This window comes from Silene latifolia, chromosome Y (assembly GCF_048544455.1).
Source record: "Silene latifolia isolate original U9 population chromosome Y, ASM4854445v1, whole genome shotgun sequence".
Taxonomy (NCBI): domain Eukaryota; kingdom Viridiplantae; phylum Streptophyta; class Magnoliopsida; order Caryophyllales; family Caryophyllaceae; genus Silene; species Silene latifolia.
In genome coordinates, this window is record NC_133538.1 from 83431036 (window position 1) to 83455917 (window position 24882).

A 24882-nucleotide genomic window follows, 5' to 3' on the forward strand; every position below is an offset into this window, starting at 1 on the left:
GTACAGTTGGCCGAGTTGATAAAGAAAGAATCTGTCAACAAGGAGCTGTGGGTAAGGCGCTTTGCTAAGATCTCAGTCAACACTACAAGAAGACTAGGTAAGATCATTATTCGTTAGTGCTCCCTTGTATGATAATGTGAAGTAGTGTAGCTGGCTTTAATGAGGATTACCCAAATGTTTTGTTGGTATCAAGTCTGTTGAATGTGAAGACCAGGGCTAATAATTTACTCCATTCTTATTATAGCGACTCGGAAAGTGAAAGTGACTCTGACAGCAAGGACTCAAACGATGAACTCTGAAGACGTTGGATACCAAGTTTTGCAGGAAGAACTCACATTGAAGGAAGAACTAACATTGCAGAAGTTATCTCCTGATATTGAGAGTTTAAGTGTTCCATATAAGCCATCGTCAAGCGGGCTTTGTGCAAATAGTTACTCTTGTTTGAGACGTTCTTACATAAAATTAGTGTAAAACCGATCCAGATTTAACCAATATTAGTGGAAAAGTAGTTACTAAAACCCGTTTTATTATAAACTTGTGCAAGTCTGCCCTTAAAGTATTACAGTTAAATGCTTCTGTGGGATTGATTATGTAACCTGATGTTCTCTAATTTATCATCGCGTTTACCCGGTGGTCTCTTAGTAATGTGCTTGATTGGTCTGGACTTTGGATTATGTAAATGGTCTCTAATTTAACATCGAATTTACCCGTTCATTGCATTATTTCTAAAGTTTTCTTCCTTATAGTATCATGCTTTTGTGTTTTTCTTCCTTATAGTGTGGTGATTCCTACAGTTTTTTAACTTTGATAATATTTTGTGTACCTTGATGTATGCAAGACTTTTCCATTTACTTGCCAGCTACACTCTTTTAAATTAATAGATACATATTTGTAGCTAGCTAGATATACTCCCTTAAATAACTACATACATTCTTTTTGCTTGCTAGATACACTCCCTTGAATTAGTAGATACACTCCTTTAAGTTACTAGATACAATCATTTTGCTTGCTATATACACTCCTTTGAATTAGTAGATACATACTTATAGCTAGCTAGATACACTCCATTAAATTATTAGTAACGTATCTCTAGCTAACTAGATACACTTCTTTAAGTTACTAGATACATACCTTTAACTAGCTAAATACACTACTTTAAGTTAATAGATACATTTGCTAGATACACTTGTTTAAATTACTGGATACATACCCTTATGTTGCTAGAGACACTCCTTTAAATTAGTAGATACATATATTTAACTAGCTAGATACACTTTGTTATATTACCAGATACATATCTTTAAGGTACTAGATATACTCTTATGACCAGCGGTTGGCACGTTATACAATGACATGTCTCATTCATTACAACTATACAACTATTTTGTTTTATTTTTTACTAAGGGGTATTTTTTATCAAAGGTAGGCAATATCGAAGTTCCTGAGTTTTAATTCCGTACCAGTACCATTACAATGACTAAACTGTTGAAAACATAAGATACCCTTCAAATATTATTTTTCATTTTGCAAAAGAGCATAAAACCAAAAATCCATCAGAAAAGACCAATACAACAGAGCTTGATGAAGCGCTGCTACCAACCACCAGTGAGCATGATATCTATTACTCTCCGTAGTATTCTGTAGAAGATTGTATAAATTGATAAGATGAACTTGAGAATGTACAGACCAATGTGTTCTTCGTTTGTGATTATTTCATCTTGATTGTTGCTCACTTACTCCTTAAGCCCGATCATTATCATTTGTTTACACTGACTATAGAGAGACGATATCAAACATAAATACTTTCATTTGTTATTGAAATTGCAGGTACACGAAAATCAGCACCACTTCCATCATCGTCGCCCAATTACAACCAACACCATCTCCTCAACCGGAATCTCCAAAATCACCAATCCTGTCGACTTTCTTCTTCTCAGATGACGGTTCCATTTTGCCTAAAAAGATCTGGTTTGTCAACTGCGCCCATAAAAGTCGATTTTGTCCCTGGATCTAGGAATTGATTGGAATGAATATATGAGAAGAGAAGTGCCCGGTTGCTGACAAGATCGGGTAGTGAAGTTAGGTGAATGGCGGCCGGCAGTGCGCCTGAATCTGGGAAGTGGTCGGTCCGTTGCCGTCGTCGTTGGTGCTCCCTGGCGGCAGTAGAAGTGAGTATATGAAGATACGTGATGAGGGAGGATGAGTGGATAAGAGACTAGTGGGGTCGGATTTTATTTGTTAGAATTGGTTTTTGAGTTAGTTCGTACGGTTCGCACCGTACTTTAGTTCGCACCTGACCCCGACCCTATATATATATATATATATATATATATATATATATATATATATATAGAATTATGATCTTGTGCGAACTCAATGTTCGGTGCGAACCTACGAACTCAACCAAACCCACAAATTAACTGAGATGAAAGGCTTAGATAAACTAACCCACCCACTCTCCTATCTAACTATCTTCTCACTCTTATCAAATCCCCTCAATACTCAACTACCGACACTCCACCATCGGTTCATCACCGTTGCCGCTGACGGCTATTGACGCCGGTTACTCACGTCGGAGAACTGAAGTACGACCACCATTCATATCTCCAACAATAGGCCATTCATATCTCCGGCGAAATCGTATTTCATCGTGAGTATTTTCTAATTGTTTTCTCTTGAAATTCATGAGGCAATTGTTAGATCTACTCAAATATACAAGTAATTTCGACAAAACAATCATATAGATGTTAATGTATGGGATTGAATTAAGTTGTCGGCGCCGACGACGGTATTGTGATGGCTAATACAGTGCGGCGTTGTGATGGCTGAAAACGTGGTAGTCGTTGAAGGTAGTCTGTATTTTCGTTCAACCCTTCTCCGACTATGGCTATATTGTTGCTCTTTTCCTGCACTTTTCCCCGCGTGTCTGACGGCAGATATGAATTAGGTTCGTGATGGGTTTGTGGTCGAGAGCCGGGTTGTTGTGGTTTGTCGTGGGTCTGTGATTTTCAGTTGGTGGGCTTGGGTGTGATAGATTAGAGGTGGTCGTGGGGAGTAGCTGTGATGAGGAGGTAAACGGGTGGTGGTGAGGATATATATGGTGTTAATTGTTGGTGGTAAGGAAGGTGAGATGGTCGGTGGTGGGGCGCTAGCTAAACACTCACATCGGGGGAAAGGGTGGTGGTGCTAAGTTGCTGGATACATTTCTTACACCTCCAGGTACACATATCAATCCCTTTAGATACACAACTCGAAATGTGTATCCAGACTTTCTGAAGTTTGAATTTTAGAAGTTGCGGAAGTTTCGATTACTGTCATTAACTGTTAATGATTGTTGAGTGGTACATAATATTAAAATGTGTATTTTATGGAGTATTATTGTTAAGACGACTGATAAATATTGATGCCAAAAATGGAGGGCAAAGCAGTTAATGTAATAAAAAATTTTCGCAAGGGGAATGAGTATGCTAAATGGTCAGCTGACAAAACCAAGCTTCTTTCAATGTCGCCTCGCCATCAGTAAATCTCTTTATTTTCCTCTCATTGCTCCGAAACATCCGAAATAACTGAAATATGATTAATTGAATTTTTGTCGACTGTTGTAATCAATTTTGTGCAGAGAGTAAACATTAAGTATGATGGCTCAAAGATCACATCAAACCAGGTATGATCAACTCCTGCCAAATACCAATCTGCATTATAGGCTTATAGCAATGAGTCTGTATGAGTTCAACAATAAATTGCAATATCATTTTGAAAATTTTCAAGTTATAAAACTATTACTAATATTTGTATATATCTACGTTCACATTTTTCACTGAAGAATAGACAATTACTTTTTCTGTGGTGGATTTTGTCAAATTATCTCTGGAGTTAACTTTTTTTGGCTGCTTATACTTTTTGAAATGAATAAATTTTACTAGATTTTATTCTCATACCAATTATATACTCCGTAGTTGGTTTATAATTTTATGATTACGAGTTGGTTATTAGTAGTGACATGTTGTGTGTTGTATAAGCCTGTTTGAGTTCTACGCTTGGTCTAGCATTGTGCAAAGTATTAAATATCTTTGGTTAGACCATGATATTGTATGTCCAGGCTAAAGCCGCCTTAAAATACTGTCAGGGTGATTTTCAAAACCCTTAAAAAGGGCCATGCTTGGGTATGGTGGCCTTAATATGATACTTCGTACGATTCAGGTAAATTAATAAATAAACTTAAGTTTGTTGGATAGTAGGATTTTGATTAAATGATTATTGACACTAACCTCGACCATATTGAGTAGGTCTCATTTCATCTTTTCTTTGACCAAATGTGGAACGTCTCCATTCATCGAAACAAACTCAGCAACATTATCTGATGAACTTGTTTCGTATCCAGTCAATAGATAAATTAGTACACATGAACTGGTCTAACTAGAAACATGTATGAGATCAACACATTTAAAAAACATTGTGGCAAGAATGACCAATTTCAAGTTTTCAACCATCTCGATCAAGGTTTCGACTTTTGGTGCCTGTACAGTTTAAACTTGTCATATATCAGTGTTATGATCCTGGTTTGCTGACTGCAACTTGTGATGCAATGCAGTACCTCAATGATCTTGATGATCTTCGAGCTAAGCTCACTATCACTCGAGCTTCAGTGGGTACAAGTGCTGCATCAGCTCAATCAGCACAGTTTCAGCGCCTGGGTTTGTGGAGGGACCTGGAAGATAAAGATAAATTAATAATGGAACACGAACATCGTGTCATGATGCTGGCAGAACAGTTTGATCAAATTCAGAAGGATCTGCAATTGAGGGAGTCCTCACAACTGCAAATTGAGGATGAAGTCATGAGATTTGAACATGATATCATGGAAGCCATGGCCAAATCCGGCATGAGCAAGGATTGTGGGCTTATAAGGATATTGGTTTCATGACTTGTACTTTTATCGCGTATAATTAATCAAGTAGTAGTAGAAAGGAAAATGGTTATTTGACTCTATATAAACAATTATGAGTCTTTGGCTCCATGGAAATTGAAACTGATCGCATATGAATTCCGAAATTGAAATTTGGACATTATCGAGTAACCGACGAATAATGATTACACAGCTTATACTTGTGACATAGTGATGTCAAATTATTACATAAATACACGTTAATCTCATAATGTCAAGTGATTGAGACTTCTTTAGCTTACACATAACATTTACTATATGTTGTCAAGATACATACCATTAGACAGTTAGCTAGATACACTCATTTAAGTTATTAAATACATATCTGTACCTAGTTAGATACACTTCTTGAAATTAATAGATATATCTCTTTAACTAACTAGATATACTCATTTGCCTTGTTAGATACACATCTCTGACATGCTAGATACATACCTTTAACTAGCTAGATACACTTCTTTAAGTTACTATATACATACAGTATGAACAAACTTAAAATCCACCATCGTCCCCCGGCCCCTAATAAGGGAAAGGGTTTAGGGTTGGATTAAGCTGCTCCGCGCAACGGTCACCTAATACAACCCTAAACCCTTTCCCATGTTACTTTAGGATAGATACACTCCTTTAAATTACTAGATACATATAATTAGTTAGCTAGATACACTCCTTTAAGTTACTAGGTACATACCTTTAGCTAGCTATCTAGATACACTTCTTTAAGTTTCTAGATACACATCTTTAGCTAACTAGATACATTCCTTTAAATTGTTAGATACATGCATCTAACTTGCTAGATACATTTCTTTAAGTTCCAAGAAACATATCTCTAACTAGCTAGATACACTTATTGGCAGGTTCTTATTTGTAAAATCTAGACACATCCGTTAAATTTGTTAGGTACATACCTCTAACTAATTAGATACACTTCTTTAAGTTTCTAGATACATACCTTTGTTTAACTAGATACACTCTTTTAAGTGTCTAGATACATATCTCTAGCTAGTTAGATACACTCCTTTGTCAAGATTACTCATTGCCACCCCTAATCTTTGTGTTTTTATAGAAACATTTTCTTAGACTATCAGTATCAGACGTCAGGTGTATATTATGCCTACCCTTTCATGATGACCAATGCTAATAACAGTAATAAGTAATAAAAACTTGAAGGATAGATTTGATTCGTTTAAGATTATTCTATTTTTTCTTTTGGAAAATGTAAGTGGTTATATTAAAGCTCAAACACCAAACAATACATCATACCAGGGAGTTAATTCCTAGCTAGTTACATCCCACCACATATACCATCTATCTATCCACAGCTTAGCTCTCGACTTTACTATTATTTTACTTCTAATTCTCATACATAACATTTCCTTCACCTGCTTCATTACAAAAACAGGCATGGGTAAGACATACTCAAGCCTACACACATTCCTATAGTACCAGATCAAATACATCATGTTAGCCAGACTGCGGTCCATGTTAATTAAACGATAAACCAATCATTTGACTAAGATTCTATTATATTATGGGTCTCAACGTTCGAGAATTTGTTTTCAGTTGTGTTCGAGCTGGGGGCCGTAAATTGAGAGACTATACAGTTTCCGGTGAAAAGAGAGCGGACCATATACCATCGACTGATGCATATGGCCTGGTCAAATGTGTGCACGATCTGCTTGATTTAACTACTAATCTAAGATGCTAGTTTCGGGCGGAAGGATTGTTTATTTTTACCTGGAGCTAAGCTTCAATCCGAGCTTCCTCGACAACTCTCCAACTCTCTCTGTATTTTATACAGACAAAACATCGACCACAACGGGTACGATGCAGAACGAATAGATCAGAGATTACCTAATTATCTTCATTGCACAAAAAAAAATTACAGTTCATATGCTAAAATGACATTAAATTAAAAATTATTGCAAAGTAGCAAAAAAAAGTTATTATATGAAATGTTTATTGCAATGAGATACTCTGATTGATTGTGAATATGACGCATATGGTCTTATTTTAGAGCGATCACATACTAAAAGAGTATGAGGTGGATACATCAAATATAATTCCGGATACATGGATGAATATTGCCAGATACACTACCTCACGACCACCACCATTGACCAACCGGACCCACCACGCAACACCGTCCACTAATCTCACCCCCGTCACCACTAATGACAACACTGACCCCTCAACAACGCCGTCCCTACATCACCGACCCTTACCGGCGAACTTCCTCCCATCGGCGACCGCTCTCCCATTCGAATCCCCTCATCATTGATAGCCCATCACCACGGTGACCCACGCAACCCATCCGTGACTGCCATATAGCGTAACCGTACGCCAATTACTTTTGTTTTTCTTCATAGAACTCGATTGAAATAAAAGATTTACCAAAAACGAAGTAAGATTTAAAAAAATTATTTGATATAACGAGGTTAGCGGGAAATTTGGAGCCGGATAATGGTCTCCATAGACGTTTTTGTCACCGGCGAAGGAGACGAATAATGCTGGTGGTTCTCCGGTTTGTTGGCGTAGCTAGCTACAGTAGAATCGTCAGGTTTCGACAGCTTACATGATGGCCGGAAGCTCCAACGAGTGTTGGTGGTGGTGGTGGTAGCGATGGTGGAGGATAAGAACAAGGGAGAAGGGAGTTGGCATGGTGGGTACTGGGTAAGGATGAAGGAATTGATTTGTGTGGGCTCGTTTTTTAACAGCTTAATGTGGTCTCTTAAATCAGTTCGTACGGTTCGTACTGAACTTTAGTTCGTACCTGAACCCGCCCCTATATATATATATATATATATATATATATATATATATGCTCCCCCTATGCCTCGTATCATCCCCAAGTTTTACGTATCATGCATTCTATGACATTAATTAATATATTTATCATTATAGTTATTTTGAGTTATGGCCTTTGTTTTACCATGCTTTTTTTTTTTTGAAGTTTTTCAATTTTATAATGTTTAAAGGATAAACGTATATATCTAATGAAGTTTGTGCTCTTTATACAGGATTATATTGTACGTTTAAGACAATGTCAGTCAAATCTACTCCCTACAGTATATGACAAGGTTGGTACTTATAAATCTTATTTTTATGTACATGCATCTTTTGGTTGACTTAATTTTCTTAGGGGATTTTTTTTCATATTACACTATGTTGTTTTGTACTCCGTAGTTTTGTACGTATGATTTGGGAAACAAAAAAGCACAACACAATTATGTGACCAATAATCTCTCCTTCATCCAAAATTAAATAAGCGCTTACAAAATTTTGTTCCCAAAATCAACATACATAAAATGACCAACCATAATAACGAGAGTTGTATTTGTGAAAATAATAGAGATTCTCATAATAAAGTATATCAGAGAGCATTATAGAATCTTTGTATATCAGAGAGCATCTTCTCATCATCCTTGGTCACAAAATTAACACAAATTCTCATTATAGACGGACATTATCCGTCTATATGTATAGACGGATACCATTTTCCCTCACAAAATACCCATTTGTCATAAAGTGGGAAGCACATGGGGGTGCCCTACCTTGTCCCCCCTACCCATTTTATTAGAGGCCTTTCCCCGTTTTTTCGCCCCACCCGTCTATACCAAGACCTATTGCAAAATTAATGGCAACACCCTTCCGTCCAAAACGGCCACTTCGACCAATCCTGTGAAGATAGTTCTCCGGCTGCGTTATTTTCCTAATATCTTACAAGTTGGTTGACTGATGTCAGGTAATTCTACCACGGAGAATTTGTGATTGTTCTTAGCCATTAGAATTCCCCAGATCAACTGGCTTATGGATAATATGATTTTTTTAGTGTAGCAAATTGATATGGAGTATTTGATTTGAAATTTCTCCAGTTATTTCCGTTCCTCAATTATAATTCTTTTATCTGACATTAAAAAATGTAATCTGAGGATGCCCGAGGTTGATTTCCTGCCAACCAGTCAGTCGTCCTTAATGCCTTTGGTGAGGTTGAGGAAGAATATGCATAGTCAATAAATTGATAAGATAACTACTCTTATCATATGAATGGTCTCATATAAACACCATCGAGAGATTGTCTTATAAGAAAATTGATGTATAGGCAGTTACCAATGAAAATTGGATAAATTTAATAGAAAATAGGACAATCAAATGGGATGGAGAGACTACTAATAAAAGTGAGTTTACGTATAGCTATAATACTGAATTTTCATTATCCGTGAGTTTGGCTGCAAACCAATTACTAAAGTACTCAATTTTAACATATTAGAAATTGCACTCTAATTAATCACGGTCCAAATTTCATAAATTACAAAATTATATAGTATTATTTAAGTAAGTACGAGTAAAAGAAACAACATGCATAGAAATAAACAATAAAGATTTTACCATTAGGTAATACAATGATTTTATACTTCGTGAGTTCGTGTTATCATATGTTATTTCTATCATCAATACTTTGCAAATACAAGAACATAAAGTAGGGCTATGTGTGTTTAAAAAAAAAATCAAAACAATAGGAGTATTACATATATTAGTCAATGATTAATGATTTAATACAAGTATTGAGTATACAACCCCTAACTTAAGTTCACTTAAGCAGTACTTGGGTTCACGTTTTAGCGTGGAAGCTTTAGATAGGATACAATACAAAATATAGAAACTACTATAAAATATCTATTGCTAATTATTCTATTTTCAGTATATGAACGTACATTTGAAGTTTAGAAAACATACTATGCAAAAAAGTTAAAAACCAAATAACTAATACACAAATGCATTCTTTGATAATTAGCTAGATTACACAAATTAATGCATTCTTTGATACAAAAACCAGATGGAATTTCATATGACTATATGAGTTAGAAGAGGAGTTAGTATTAACCGCCGTTCTTCCCTAAATATTACACACTTTGATTTGAAATTTATTTAGTTATAGTTTTTAGCTTTATCTAAAGAGTAATTATCAACTAGAAAATATAACTTTAGAATTATTTAGTGTACTGATCATTTACACGGTAGAATTTTTGTTATCTAAATTACTCTATAAAAGACTCTACCGAACGGCTCAATTTATACCTATTTTCTACAAGTTAAGCTATATGTTCAATTCGGTCCTTATAAATTCAATTTAGAGAAAGTAAGCTTTTAAAAGTTCAGTACAACAAAATTAAGTGTAAAAGAACCGAGCCTTAATTAGAGTATTATTACATTATAATCATAGATTATTACAAGTTGGCCCGGGCATTGCCCGGGCATTAAATCTAGTATATCTATCTATCTATCTATCTATATTAATAAAGGAAGCTTTTTTCGAGCAATATTAGAGTCTCCAACATGTATGAAACTCTAAGAGCTATCAAAATATATATAAAAAATAGATTACAATAATATGAAATAATACTCAACAAAAAGATCACGTTTGGAGGTGTTTGTATCAAAGATAAAAACAAATAAAATAGAATTTGGATAGAGATCATAACCTCCAAAATAAATAACTTGAGAACTACCTAATCTTTACTAGAGTTCTAAAAGGATCATGTTAATTAGTTGAGTTCTACATTAATTAACTCATTCATAGTGTGATTGTAGAGTCCAATTATAACTAAAATTTGCATTATATTACTCGGTGTCTTGCGTCGTTGCTCTATAAATATTGGTGTGCGTGGATTCCAAAATCATACTACTCTTACGGTCTTTCCATGCTATTCATTCTTTGATAATTTTCATTAACATGTTTATTTGTATTATTATAGTTTTGTTGGTCTTGGCTACAAATCATGCTACTTTTTCTATATTTTAATTTATTATTTTTATCTATCAATGATTATATGCTCCGTAATTTTTTTTCTTAATACTTGATGCATACACAATTTAATCATAATTTTATTCTTTTGGTAGGAGGTGGAGATCACGGGAGAGAATGAACAAGCATAGTTTTTACATTGCCGAAATATGGTAATCATCCTAAGAGATCGTCTTTGCTTGGTGTTGTTTAGGGCCCACATCTACATACTACAAAGTAAGATATAAGTACTGTGCATGCATGATATTGCGTCTTCACACCAATGGAAAGCGCAACTCGAGAAAGCATCGAACTTGATACATACCGATGGAGAGCACTAACCATAACGAAAAAGTATATATAATATTTCTTTGTTGATCATACAAATATAGCCAAAAAATTTGGTGGTTTACAATTCTTTCTGGATATATATTATATTGACGGGTATTAGTGATTAGTGAATCTATTATTTCTACAACTAACGTCTTATTATACAGGTACATAACTTGAGATCTTTTTATTTGTATTTTATCTCTTTTATTTAACATCATATATTAAATACGATCTTCTCATTCATGATATGTTTCAATAGAGCTCTTTAAATTCATGTATGTAATAGGAATTTTATCAATATAGAATTTGGTTTCTCTGTTTGCTATAAATACCTGAAAAATACCACTTCTCATTCCCTCCACAAAGGGAATATCATACATACCTTTGCTCCATTATTTGAGTTTTGTACGTTAATTTTTCACTCACTTTGTCCCGGTCAATTATTGTCCCTTAATTTTGGCATAAAGACCAAGAAAAGAGGATAACAATTGACTGAGACATCCTAATATTAAAATGATAACAATTGACTGAGATAACCCAATACCCCATATGAAAAAGGACAACAAATAACCATAGAGTATTTTTCTTTTCTTTTTTTTTAATCCTCATTTTTTTATTGTTTTGCCTGCATCACTGCATGTATCATGGTTGTATGGAATTCATGAAGCTTATCGAACTAACACGGAAAGAATTTCTGTTCATTAGTGCATAGATATGATAGATAATGATATTATAATGAAAGTTTTTTTTTTACGTTATTATTTCCAATTTCATTCACCATTGTGTCCCTGTCCAACTTTGAAATTAGAAAGATAAACTACTTATATGCATGCATATGATATTTAATGTAATGACATGATTTTAAAAGGAAGCCATTGGAATTGTATTAGACATAATAAACTATTTTTATTTTTATTCATCTAACGGAGTATAAAATCTTAATTTTAAGACTTTTCTACTTGGAAAATGAGTTAGCGTCACCCGGTGGCGCCCAATCTCAACGTCACCCTTTCACATGCAATAAATAGAGACCCACAAAATAATGGATACATACCATAGAATAAGTGGGACCCCAATAATAAGGGGTGCATTTGAGAGGGTGTCGTCAAAATTGGGCGCCACCCGATGACGCCGTATCATTATCCATATATAATTAGGTTTCTAAATTTGCCTTTTCCTTTTTGTTTTTTATTGTCTAAGAATGTGTAGTGCAAAACAACAAAAGTGATGAGCTTGACTCCAGAGTATTTGTTAGAGTTTGGCGTTAACAACAACAAATAATAGGAGAATTCCAATATTAATACAATACAAATAACTCATGTGCTTCATAATTCGTATTTCTGTAAGATAATCATGATATAAATAGATACGTAATTTTTTTGATTTCATACATAAATATGAGTGGTGGAACATAGTTTAGTGTTAGTGATTTTCACCCTACATAATAAACATTTAATTATATTTTCGTTATTGTATTACTGGAGTAGCCGACGATTAGGTGTTAAAATGGGACTAGATAAAAGCTTTTTTCCAATTAGAACCTAATTACTAGGTTGTATTGACTAGATTGTCCCCTAATGGGATATGTGAAGTTTTAAGATTCCTGACTCATGAGTATGTACTCCGTATTACACTTTGTAAGTTTCTGAAACAGGCTGAAATTCGACCATACTATAAATTCACAATGTACGAGTTAGTATTACTAAGATTATATAATACGGAGTACTTATTATGCATTAAAAATTAACTTTAATTATTCATCGTTCATGAAAAAAAATGCATTTTGAGCATTGTTCAATCAACATGGAGTTAGATTTTGAGTTGAATCTTTTCATTGAGTAGGACTTCAGGTTGGGTTGGTTTGAGTTATAATCTTTCTCACCTATTACTTTAAGCGGCAAAGATTTGAGGTTGTGGTTTTCTATAATGTGACGTTCATCAGATGGTTATAAAACCTTTATAAAACAAATTATTACAAGTGGCCCGTGCATCGCACGGGCATTAAATCTAGTCAATATATAAAAGAGGCTTTTTTCAGGCAATTCTAGAGACTCCAACTTTTCTAAAACACGATTTTTATTTTTAATAATAAACTCAACTGAAGATAATTATTTTTGATCTAATAAAATAAGAGATAGTAAATTACAAAAAAGATTGAGTTTTATTTTTGAATCCTACATAAGATAAATCTCCAAAGAGTTATATATATATATATATATATATATATATATATAGAGATTGAATCATGTGAGGCACCCTTCTTAGGGTGAGGCGGCTGAACTCATTCTAAACCCTTAGATCTAAAAATTATAGACGCACCAGATTCTGCCACGTGTCCCCCTACAAAACTCATCTAACTACTGTCATTTCCCTCTCATACTCACTCATTTACTCGTACACTCCCACTCTCTTCACTTTCTCTCTCTATCTCTCTGTCTCTCTTTTTTCAGTTCTTCAGCTCGTCTTTTTTCACTTTCTCTCTCTATCTCTCTGTCTCTCTGTCTCTCTTTTTTCAGCCGCTGTACTTCTCCTTCGTAGCGACGTCAAGAACTCGGCCGCAAGCTTTCGTCGCAACGTTAAACAAATTCGCCATTGGCTTGAACAAGAATCTCAATCACGCTTCGTCTAAGTATTTACATCCTACTTTAACCTAATTTCGCATCTTCTTCTTTTATTTTATTCTCGCTTTAGTTTTGCTTATCGTTGATTATGCTTATTATTATTTGAGATGATTTTGAATTTGAATTTTTAGCGTGTTTTGATTGCGATTGTTTGTGATATTTCGATCGATGAGATAATTTTGATGAAAATTAAGCTTAAGATGACTCATTTATTTGATTATGCAATTGAACTTATGCGATTTTTGTTTGTCGTACAATTGTAGATTATGTAATCTTATTTCTACTTGATTGTGAATTTATAGCGCGTTTGATTGCTATTATTTGCAATATATTTCAATCGGTGAGGTGATTCAATCAAAATTCAGCTCAAAATGATTAATTGATTTGATTCTGCAATTGAAATTAAGATTGTTACTGTTTGATATAGAGGTTTAAGTAATTTTGTGCTTCTGTTAATGGAACGGTGGTTTAATTTGCGGCAATTAGACTGCCGAAGAAATTAGGAATAGTAGAAAGTATTGTAGTATTGCAAGCTCGGGCTTTCTTATTATTACTTGATTGTGAATTTATAGCGTGTTTTGATTGCTTTAGCGTTATAGATAGGTGAGTTGATTTTGATTGTGAATTTCCTATTCTCGCTGAGTCTGAGTTAGACTGGGCATGCAATTCATGGCTTGTTCTTCTGGAGGCCTATATATTTCTGTATACTTTGCCTAGTTAAAAAAACCATTGTATGGCATTTAGGTAAAGCAGGTTACCTGGTGAATGCGCCAAAATGTATTCAAGGCCATGATTGCCTCTTCTGGATGCATGGAGCTCTAATTCTTATGTCCTTTCAGCCTTTATAGGATATACCATATAGGACATATAGTTATATACCCATCCATGAGTATTGATATAATATTGGCGCATTAGCACCTATTCCCTTTCACCTTTTTATAAGATGAACAAAATGATGATTTTTTTATTGTTTCATCTCTTATGGTAAATTGTTTCCTGTGCAAATTGACTATTGAGTTGGACAAATAGCTTTGATGAGGTGAAGTAAAACTGATGCTATTTTATAACAGTGTCCGTGTGCGTGCGTTCCCTCTCGCAGTTTACGAATGCGGGGCATTGGAATAAGTCCAGATCAGAACCCGATAATAAGCTTACGAATCGTCAAAAATTTCTTTGTCTAGACTTTCGTGTTAACTTTGTTAAGATATAAGCTTCTAAGCATTGGGCACTTGGTATGAAAGACTTCAATGTTTCCCTACTATTAACTATTTCATGATTTTTTTTGAGTCGATTTCACGAGTATATTTAATTGTAGGACTTCAATGTTTGAAATATTTTCGAATCTTACCAAGACTGTCTTTTCTTTCAGGAGTGCAATTGATGTGCTAGAATCTGAGATTAAAGATTCTGCAAGCAATGTGCATTCCTTTGTAGCTTCCTGGTTCAAACCCGCCATCAATACAATTTTCAATTTCAAAATTTCCAAATTTTGTAGAAGTAAGCGGGTTTAAAGAGATTCAAGATTGTAGGAGTCGATCAAGGAAAAAGGCAATACATTGCTTTGAACTCGTATGAAGCTTCTACATTCTCGGGATCGACTACGATGCACGAACAAAATAAATTTAGTTTTAGTATAACGAATGAATTTTTGATGTTTGACGGGTTTCAAACCCGTGTCATGCTTCAATAACGGGTTTCGTTAATAGTTCTTTGGTTAAGACATACCTGGTTCTTTGAGAAGTAGGAGGTAAATGTCTACTAGTCATAGAAACCAAGCCATTACATGCAGAAGTAATGCTAAACAAGAGATGAACTTTATCATCATTACTTCAGGAAATCAAATGATGAAAATGATGATTAGAGAGAAATATTTATATTTTTAGAGAGAGATGAAGAGATTGATAGAATTCCAAAACACTTGGAGTTAGAGAAGCCCAGGTGTAAAATCTTGATAGAATTCCAAAACACTTGGAGTTAGAGATTGATAGAATTCCAAACACATTGGACTAACCCGAATGCAGTAGAGGTTTTCTACTATACCTGAAAAGGGCTACACATGCACTGACTCACTGAGCCTTGTTAGTGCTAGTTTGGGTTGAAAAATTCTTATCTACGAGTATAAGTTGTTATTTGTCTACTTTCATATCGGATTTGGCCATTGTCGTCTATTAGCTCAAAAGGTAGAGCAATGTGTTATTGCACATGGTGTGGGTTCGAGCCCCACATAGACGAACATATATAAAGCACTAGTTACACTTTGTAGTAACATTAGTTGTTCTATGTGGTAACAATAATTATCGAACAAAGTGATGCTAGCTAAGAATAACACTAGTTATTTGATAATGTAACATTGTTTCGTATATATAATAACACTGTTTATTTGATAAAGTAACACTTATGTTACATATATTGATAATAGAAGCTCATGTAGGAATTGAACCTACATCCTTTGTGCAATTGCACAAATGCTCTACCAATTGAGCTAATGAGCTAGTTTAGTAGAAACCGAATATTCCACCAACACACTACGATTGATGTAATGGCCACAATATAAGTTTATAAGTCACCACTTCACCCGAGTATTCGAGTCATATGTTTCTCATGTTATTCCAAAGAGCGTGTAGTGTTATTCCAAAGAACTTATCATGTTATCACAAAGAGTAACCGTGTTATTCTATTAACTTGTTACGTTATTCCATAGAGCCAAATAATATTCCGTGACACAAAAGCCAGGTATTATAACACAATATCCTATTATGATAACATAGTTATAGTTACGGATTATAAAGCGCGAAAAACCAATTCTATTGATCTGAAAACAAACTAGTTCCGTCGATGACCGTATAAGGCACATTATATGCATTTAAAATCTGAATAAGGTATGAGATTCACAAAATAAGGTCTGAGATTCACCAAATAAGGAAAAAAGCAAAAAAGGTGATTTAAACCACTTATGATGATCAAGTTTCACAAAACAAGCCCTAAGATTCACTGAATAAGGTATGAGATTCACAAAATAAGGTTTGAGATTCACCAAATAAGGAAAAGAGCAAAAAAGGTGATTTTAACCACTTATGATGATCAAGTTTCACAAAACAAGTCCTAAGATTCACTAAATAAGGTATGAGATTCAAAAATAAGGCCCGAGATTCACCAAATAAGGAAAAGAGCATAAAAGGTGATTTTATGACCAAGTTTCACAAAACAAGCTCTAAGATTCACTGAACAAGGTCTGAGATTCACAAAACAAAATCTGAGATTCACCGAATAAAGAAAAGAGCAAAATAAGTGATTTTAACCACTTATGATGATCAAGTTTCACAAAACAAGTCCTAAGATTCACTGAATAAAGCATGAGATTCACAAAATAAGGTCTGAGATTCACCAAATAAGGAAAAAGGCAAAAAAAGGTGATTTTAACCACTTATGATGACCAAGTTTCACAAAACAAGCTCTCAGATTCACTGAACAAGGTCTGGGATTCACAAAATAAGGTCTGAGATTCACCAAATAAGGAAAAAATCTAATAAGTAACAACAAAAAATTCTACTATAAAGTTCCTGAAATAAAAACTAAGCTGTAAAACATCAAACATAGAATGCCCTCATTCTATGTGATTCACAACACAAGGACTAAGATTCCCAACACTTATGGTGACCAAGTTCTAGAAAATTATCTTACAAGTTCACAAAACAAGCTCTAGGATTCACAACACAAGGACTGAGATTCACAAAATAAGGCAAAGAACAAAATAGGTGATTCCTAACACCTATAATGACCAAGTTTTAGAAAGTTATCTTACAGGTTCACAAAACAAGCTATAGGATTCACAACATAAGGACCGAGATTCACAAAATCAGGAGAAGAGCAAAACAGGTTATCTCTTATCACTTATAACAAAATTTAAGAATATTAGCTTCTAAGTTCACAAACTAAGCTCTAAGATTAACGAAATAAGGTCCGACATTCACATAATAAGGTTTGAGATTAACAGAATAAGGTCTGAGATTCACAAAACGAGGTCAGAGATTCACCAAATAAGGAAAAGGGCAAAATAGGCGACTTTAACCACTTATGATGACCAAGTTTTACAAAACAAGCCCCACGATTCACTGAACAAGGTCTGAGATTCACAAACCAAGAACTGAGATTCACAAAATAAGACAGAGCAAAATAGGTGATTCCTAACACTTATGGTGACCAAGTTTTAGAAAATGATCTTACAGGTTCACAAAACAAGCTCTAGGATTCACAACACAAGGGCTGAGATTCACAAAAATGAGGCAAAGAGCAAAATAGGTGATTCCTAACACTTACGGTGACCAAGTTCTAGAAAATTATCTTACAAGTTCACAAAACAAGTTCTAGGATTCACAACACAAGGACTGAGATTCACAAAATAAGGCAAAGAACAAAATAGGTTTGCAAGTACTATATAGTGAAAACGGTCAAACTCGATTGTTTGACCACCAGAGTCAAATGGGAAAAATATAAAAGTGATAGGGAGCATATAAAGGATTCGGTACAAGTTAGATAGGGAGCGAATGAAGAAAGGAATGCACTAATTTCAGAAATTTCACTTGATCAATGACTTTGTACTAAGCAATTTTGTATACTTGAAACAAAGAGGTACTCGAATGATATATTTGCGAGAGATTAAAAAGGGATGATCGGTGTAAGCACTGCGGCTCTCAATTATTGTGTGTGTTTTTAGTCATTGTTTTGGAAATGGACGAGAAGCAAGGCGATTTGCTTATCGAACAACATCCATTAGGGATCAAGAAATTGCACCAGTCCTCTACCACAGTGATCTAACAATGAAAACAATGTGGAAGTGCAGATTGAATTGAAACGATAGTATCAGTTAAATATCTTTGGATGTGGAAAAGACTGCCGAAGTTCAACAACTAACTTTGTAAGATGCATTTGGAATGTTAAGCTTATGGCAATATCAGCCTACTTATCCTCGAACTCATACGCCACAATTTTCAAGCAAGTAAACGGGGGGACATTTAACACAAAGAGCAAACATCATACTACATAATCAGTAACTAGAAGTCCAAAGCGACAAGTTATCTCGATAACAAATACAAGTGACTCCGGATTAGCACTTATAAAAGAGGTCAACCAAATACCTGGTCCTTCTCCAAGAGCGATTGTTGCGGTGTCTCAGAGCATGTTCTTTGGGTTCCAAAGAATGACGCACTCTTCGATATTATCTCGAAGCCTCGCGCGTCGATTAACGATCTTATTCAAACTAACAGCCAAATTCTGTTATTTAATGATATATTTCTCCTATTATGAGAAAAAGAAATGATTGCACAATGAAATTATGCCTAAATCGGAAATAAATCAATTAAAAACATTAAACCCTCTAAACACAATAAGAAGGCAGGAGAAACAAGTTTTCCGCGCTGACTAAGATCAATAACTAATATAACCAAAATGGATAAACAAATACTGCGTACATACATACCAGGATGTCGAGCTTGCCAAATTTGGCCTTAATGAAATCAGCAAGAGAAGCAACAGTAGTCGGATCAAATTGATCGAAAAAAACTAAGATCATTTGTGACATTTTCTGATTTTAGAACTTCATAAATTATCATGGTTTTACACAGTTACAAGTTTTCTAATTGATCAAATTGATCGAAAAAAACTCTGGAATAGATCAAACTGATTGGAAAATCGCTACAATTGATCGGAAAATCGCTGCAATCTACGAACAATTGCTTCAATTGATTAGGTTATGGAGATTTATTTGGGAAAGATGGCTGAGAGGAGTTTTGATGATGAAGAAAGAAGGTTGTTTGTATAAGGTTGGGCGTGTGTTTGTTCTAAGCCCAGTAGCGCGCAATATATCACAGTCCACTCAACATGTATCATTTTGGTGAGACCGGCCGCCTCGCCATAATGAGGTGCCTCACCGGATCCGGCCGAGATTGAATCATGTGAGGCACCCTTCTTAGGGTGAGGCGGCTGAACTCATTCTAAACCCTTAGATCTAAAAATTATAGACGCACCAGATTCTGCCACGTGTCCCCCTACAAAACTCATCTAACTACTGTCATTTCCCTCTCATACTCACTCATTTACTCGTACACTCCCACTCTCTTCACTTTCTCTCTCTATCTCTCTGTCTCTCTTTTTTCAGTTCTTCAGCTCGTCTTTTTTCACTTTCTCTCTCTATCTCTCTGTCTCTCTGTCTCTCTTTTTTCAGCCGCTGTACTTCTCCTTCGTAGCGACGTCAAGAACTCGGCCGCAAGCTTTCGTCGCAACGTTAAACAAATTCGCCATTGGCTTGAACAAGAATCTCAATCTGCTTCGTCTAAGTATTTCTGTCCTACTTTAACCTAATTTCGCATCTTCTTCTTTTATTTTATTCTCGCTTTAGTTTTGCTTATCGTTGATTATGCTTATTATTATTTGAGATGATTTTGAATTTGAATTTTTAGCGTGTTTTGATTGCGATTGTTTGTGATATTTCGATCGATGAGATAATTTTGATGAAAATTAAGCTTAAGATGACTCATTTATTTGATTATGCAATTGAACTTATGCGATTTTTGTTTGTCGTACAATTGTAGATTATGTAATCTTATTTCTACTTGATTGTGAATTTATAGCGCGTTTGATTGCTATTATTTGCAATATATTTCAATCGGTGAGGTGATTCAATCAAAATTCAGCTCAAAATGATTAATTGATTTGATTCTGCAATTGAAATTAAGATTGTTACTGTTTGATATAGAGGTTTAAGTAATTTTGTGCTTCAGTTAATGGAACGGTGGTTTAATTTGCGGCAATTAGATCTGAAGAAATTAGGAATAGTAGAAAGTATTGTAGTATTGCAAGCTCGGGCTTTCTTATTATTACTTGATTGTGAATTTATAGCGTGTTTTGATTGCTTTAGCGTTATAGATAGGTGAGTTGATTTTGATTGTGAATTTCCTATTCTCGCTGAGTCTGAGTTAGACTGGGCATGCAATTCATGGCTTGTTCTTCTGGAGGCCTATATATTTCTGTATACTTTGCCTAGTTAAAAAAACCATTGTATGGCATTTAGGTAAAGCAGGTTACCTGGTGAATGCGCCAAAATGTATTCAAGGCCATGATTGCCTCTTCTGGATGCATGGAGCTCTAATTCTTATGTCCTTTCAGCCTTTATAGGATATACCATATAGGACATATAGTTATATACCCATCCATGAGTATTGATATAATATTGGCGCATTAGCACCTATTCCCTTTCAGCCTTTATAAGATGAACAAAATGATGATTTTTTTATTGTTTCATCTCTTATGGTAAATTGTTTCCTGTGCAAATTGACTATTGAGTTGGACAAATAGCTTTGATGAGGTGAAGTAAAACTGATGCTATTTTATAACAGTGCGTATGCGTATGCGTTCCCTCTCGCAGTTTACGAATGCGGGGCATTGGAATAAGTCCAGATCAGAACCCGATAATAAGCTTACGAATCGTCAGGTAAATTTCTTTGTCTAGACTTTCAGTGTTAACTTTGTTAAGATATAAGCTTCGGCAGTTGGGCACTTGGTATGAAAGACTTCAATGTTTCCCTACTATTAACTATTTCATGATTTTTTTTGAGTCGATTTCACGAGTATATTTAATTGTAGGACTTCAATGTTTGAAATATTTTCGAATCTTACCAAGACCGTCTTTTCTTTCAGGAGTGCAATTGATGTGCTAGAATCTGAGATTAAAGATTCTGCAAGCAATGTGCATTCCTTTGTAGCTTCCTGGTTCCGAAACCTGCCAGTCAATACAATTTTCAATTTCAAAATTTCCGAAATTTTGTAGAAGTAAGCGGGTTTAAAGAGATTCGAAGATTGTAGGAGTCAGACTGAAGGAAAAAAGGCAATACCTGTTTTGAACTGTATGAAGCTTCTACATTCTCAGGACTGACTACAGTACCTGAACAAAATAAATTTAGTTTTAGTATAACGAATGAATTTTTGATGCTGACGGGTTTCAAACCCGTGTCATGCTTCAATAACGGGTTTCGTTAATAGTTGCTGGTTAAGACATACCTGGTTGCTGAGAAGTAGGAGGTAAATGTCTACTAGCTGCAGGAAACCAAGCCATTACATGCAGAAGTAATGCTAAACAAGAGATGAACTTTATCATCATTACTTCAGGAAATCAAATGATGAAAATGATGATTAGAGAGAAATATTTATATTTTTAGAGAGAGATGAAGAGATTGATAGAATTCCAAAACACTTGGAGTTAGAGAAGCCCAGGTGTAAAATCTTGATAGAATTCCAAAACACTTGGAGTTAGAGATTGATAGAATTCCAAACACATTGGACTAACCCGAATGCAGTAGAGGTTTTCTACTATACCTGAAAAGGGCTACACATGCACTGACTCACTGAGCCTTGTTAGTGCTAGTTTGGGTTGAAAAATTCTTATCTACGAGTATAAGTTGTTATTTGTCTACTTTCATATCGGATTTGGCCATTGTCGTCTATTAGCTCAAAAGGTAGAGCAATGTGTTATTGCACATGGTGTGGGTTCGAGCCCCACATAGACGAACATATATAAAGCACTAGTTACACTTTGTAGTAACATTAGTTGTTCTATGTGGTAACAATAATTATCGAACAAAGTGATGCTAGCTAAGAATAACACTAGTTATTTGATAATGTAACATTGTTTCGTATATATAATAACACTGTTTATTTGATAAAGTAACACTTATGTTACATATATTGATAATAGAAGCTCATGTAGGAATTGAACCTACATCCTTTGTGCAATTGCACAAATGCTCTACCAATTGAGCTAATGAGCTAGTTTAGTAGAAACTGAATATTCCACCAACACACTACAGTTGATGTAATGGCCACAATATAAGTTTATAAGTCACCACTTCACCCGAGTATTCGAGTCATATGTTTCTCATGTTATTCCAAAGAGCGTGTAGTGTTATTCCGAAGAACTTATCATGTTATCACAAAGAGTAACCGTGTTATTCTATTAACTTGTTACGTTATTCCATAGAGCCAAATAATATTCTCAGACACAAAAGCCAGGTATTATAACACAATATCCTATTATGATAACATAGTTATAGTTACGGATTATAAAGCGCGAAAAACCAATTCTATTGATCCGAAAACAAACTAGTTAAAATCGATGACCGTATAAGGCACATTATATGCATTTAAAATCTGAATAAGGTATGAGATTCACAAAATAAGGTCTGAGATTCACCAAATAAGGAAAAAAGCAAAAAAGGTGATTTAAACCACTTATGATGATCAAGTTTCACAAAACAAGCCCTAAGATTCACTGAATAAGGTATGAGATTCACAAAATAAGGTTTGAGATTCACCAAATAAGGAAAAGAGCAAAAAAGGTGATTTTAACCACTTATGATGATCAAGTTTCACAAAACAAGTCCTAAGATTCACTAAATAAGGTATGAGATTCAAAAAATAAGGCCTGAGATTCACCAAATAAGGAAAAGAGCATAAAAGGTGATTTTATGACCAAGTTTCACAAAACAAGCTCTAAGATTCACTGAACAAGGTCTGAGATTCACAAAACAAAATCTGAGATTCACCGAATAAAGAAAAGAGCAAAATAAGTGATTTTAACCACTTATGATGATCAAGTTTCACAAAACAAGTCCTAAGATTCACTGAATAAAGCATGAGATTCACAAAATAAGGTCTGAGATTCACCAAATAAGGAAAAAGGCAAAAAAAGGTGATTTTAACCACTTATGATGACCAAGTTTCACAAAACAAGCTCTCAGATTCACCGAACAAGGTCCGGATTCACAAAATAAGGTCTGAGATTCACCAAATAAGGAAAAAATCTAATAAGTAACAACAAAAAATTCTACTATAAAGTTCCCCGAAATAAAAACTAAGTCAGAAAACATCAAACATAGAATGCCCTCATTCTATGTGATTCACAACACAAGGACTAAGATTCCCAACACTTATGGTGACCAAGTTCTAGAAAATTATCTTACAAGTTCACAAAACAAGCTCTAGGATTCACAACACAAGGACTGAGATTCACAAAATAAGGCAAAGAACAAAATAGGTGATTCCTAACACCTATAATGACCAAGTTTTAGAAAGTTATCTTACAGGTTCACAAAACAAGCTATAGGATTCACAACATAAGGACCGAGATTCACAAAATCAGGAGAAGAGCAAAACAGGTTATCTCTTATCACTTATAACAAAATTTAAGAATATTAGCTTCTAAGTTCACAAACTAAGCTCTAAGATTAACAGAATAAGGTCTGACATTCACATAATAAGGTTTGAGATTAACAAGAATAAGGTCTGAGATTCACAAAACGAGGTCTGAGATTCACCAAATAAGGAAAAGGGCAAAATAGGCGACTTTAACCACTTATGATGACCAAGTTTTACAAAACAAGCCCCACGATTCACTGAACAAGGTCTGAGATTCACAAACCAAGAACTGAGATTCACAAAATAAGACAGAGCAAAATAGGTGATTCCTAACACTTATGGTGACCAAGTTTTAGAAAATGATCTTACAGGTTCACAAAACAAGCTCTAGGATTCACAACACAAGGGCTGAGATTCACAAAAATGAGGCAAAGAGCAAAATAGGTGATTCCTAACACTTACGGTGACCAAGTTCTAGAAAATTATCTTACAAGTTCACAAAACAAGTTCTAGGATTCACAACACAAGGACTGAGATTCACAAAATAAGGCAAAGAACAAAATAGGTTTGCAAGTACTATATAGTGAAAACGGTCAAACTCAGCATTGTTTGACCACCAGAGTCAAATGGGAAAAATATAAAAGTGATAGGGAGCATATAAAGGATTCGGTACAAGTTAGATAGGGAGCGAATGAAGAAAGGAATGCACTAATTTCAGAAATTTCACTTGATCAATGACTTTGTACTAAGCAATTTTGTATACTTGAAACAAAGAGGTACTCGAATGATATATTTGCGAGAGATTAAAAAGGGATGATCGGTGTAAGCACTGCGGCTCTCAATTATTGTGTGTGTTTTTAGCTGCTGTTTTGGAAATGGACAGAAGCAAGGCAGATTTGCTTATCAGAACAACATCCATTAGGGATCAAGAAATTGCACCAGTCCTCTACCACAGTGATCTAACAATGAAAACAATGTGGAAGTGCAGATTGAATTGAAACGATAGTATCAGTTAA

The 24882-nt window shown here is 34.7% G+C and overlaps 3 long non-coding RNA genes across 4 annotated transcripts; 2 read left to right on the top strand and 1 right to left on the bottom strand.

Annotated features, from left to right (window-relative positions):
• Positions 1-1290: 1290 nt before the first annotated feature.
• On the top strand, positions 1291-5066 carry LOC141634103 (uncharacterized). 2 transcript variants are annotated; one of them, XR_012538833.1, is made up of 3 exons: positions 1291-1679; positions 1828-3664; positions 4592-5066. It is a non-coding gene; the product is annotated as an uncharacterized LOC141634103 (long non-coding RNA). The 2 variants fall into 2 exon arrangements; XR_012538832.1 differs by having other exon boundaries at positions 1292-1605.
• Positions 5067-7937: 2871 nt separating this feature from the next.
• Positions 7938-11205, top strand: LOC141631237 (uncharacterized). The gene is made up of 2 exons (XR_012537605.1): positions 7938-8022; positions 10844-11205. It is a non-coding gene; the product is annotated as an uncharacterized LOC141631237 (long non-coding RNA).
• Positions 11206-21420: 10215 nt separating this feature from the next.
• On the bottom strand, positions 21421-21944 carry LOC141633747 (uncharacterized). The gene is made up of 3 exons (XR_012538521.1): positions 21734-21944; positions 21568-21617; positions 21421-21455 (listed from the first exon to the last, which is right to left on the bottom strand). It is a non-coding gene; the product is annotated as an uncharacterized LOC141633747 (long non-coding RNA).
• Positions 21945-24882: the final 2938 nt, after the last annotated feature.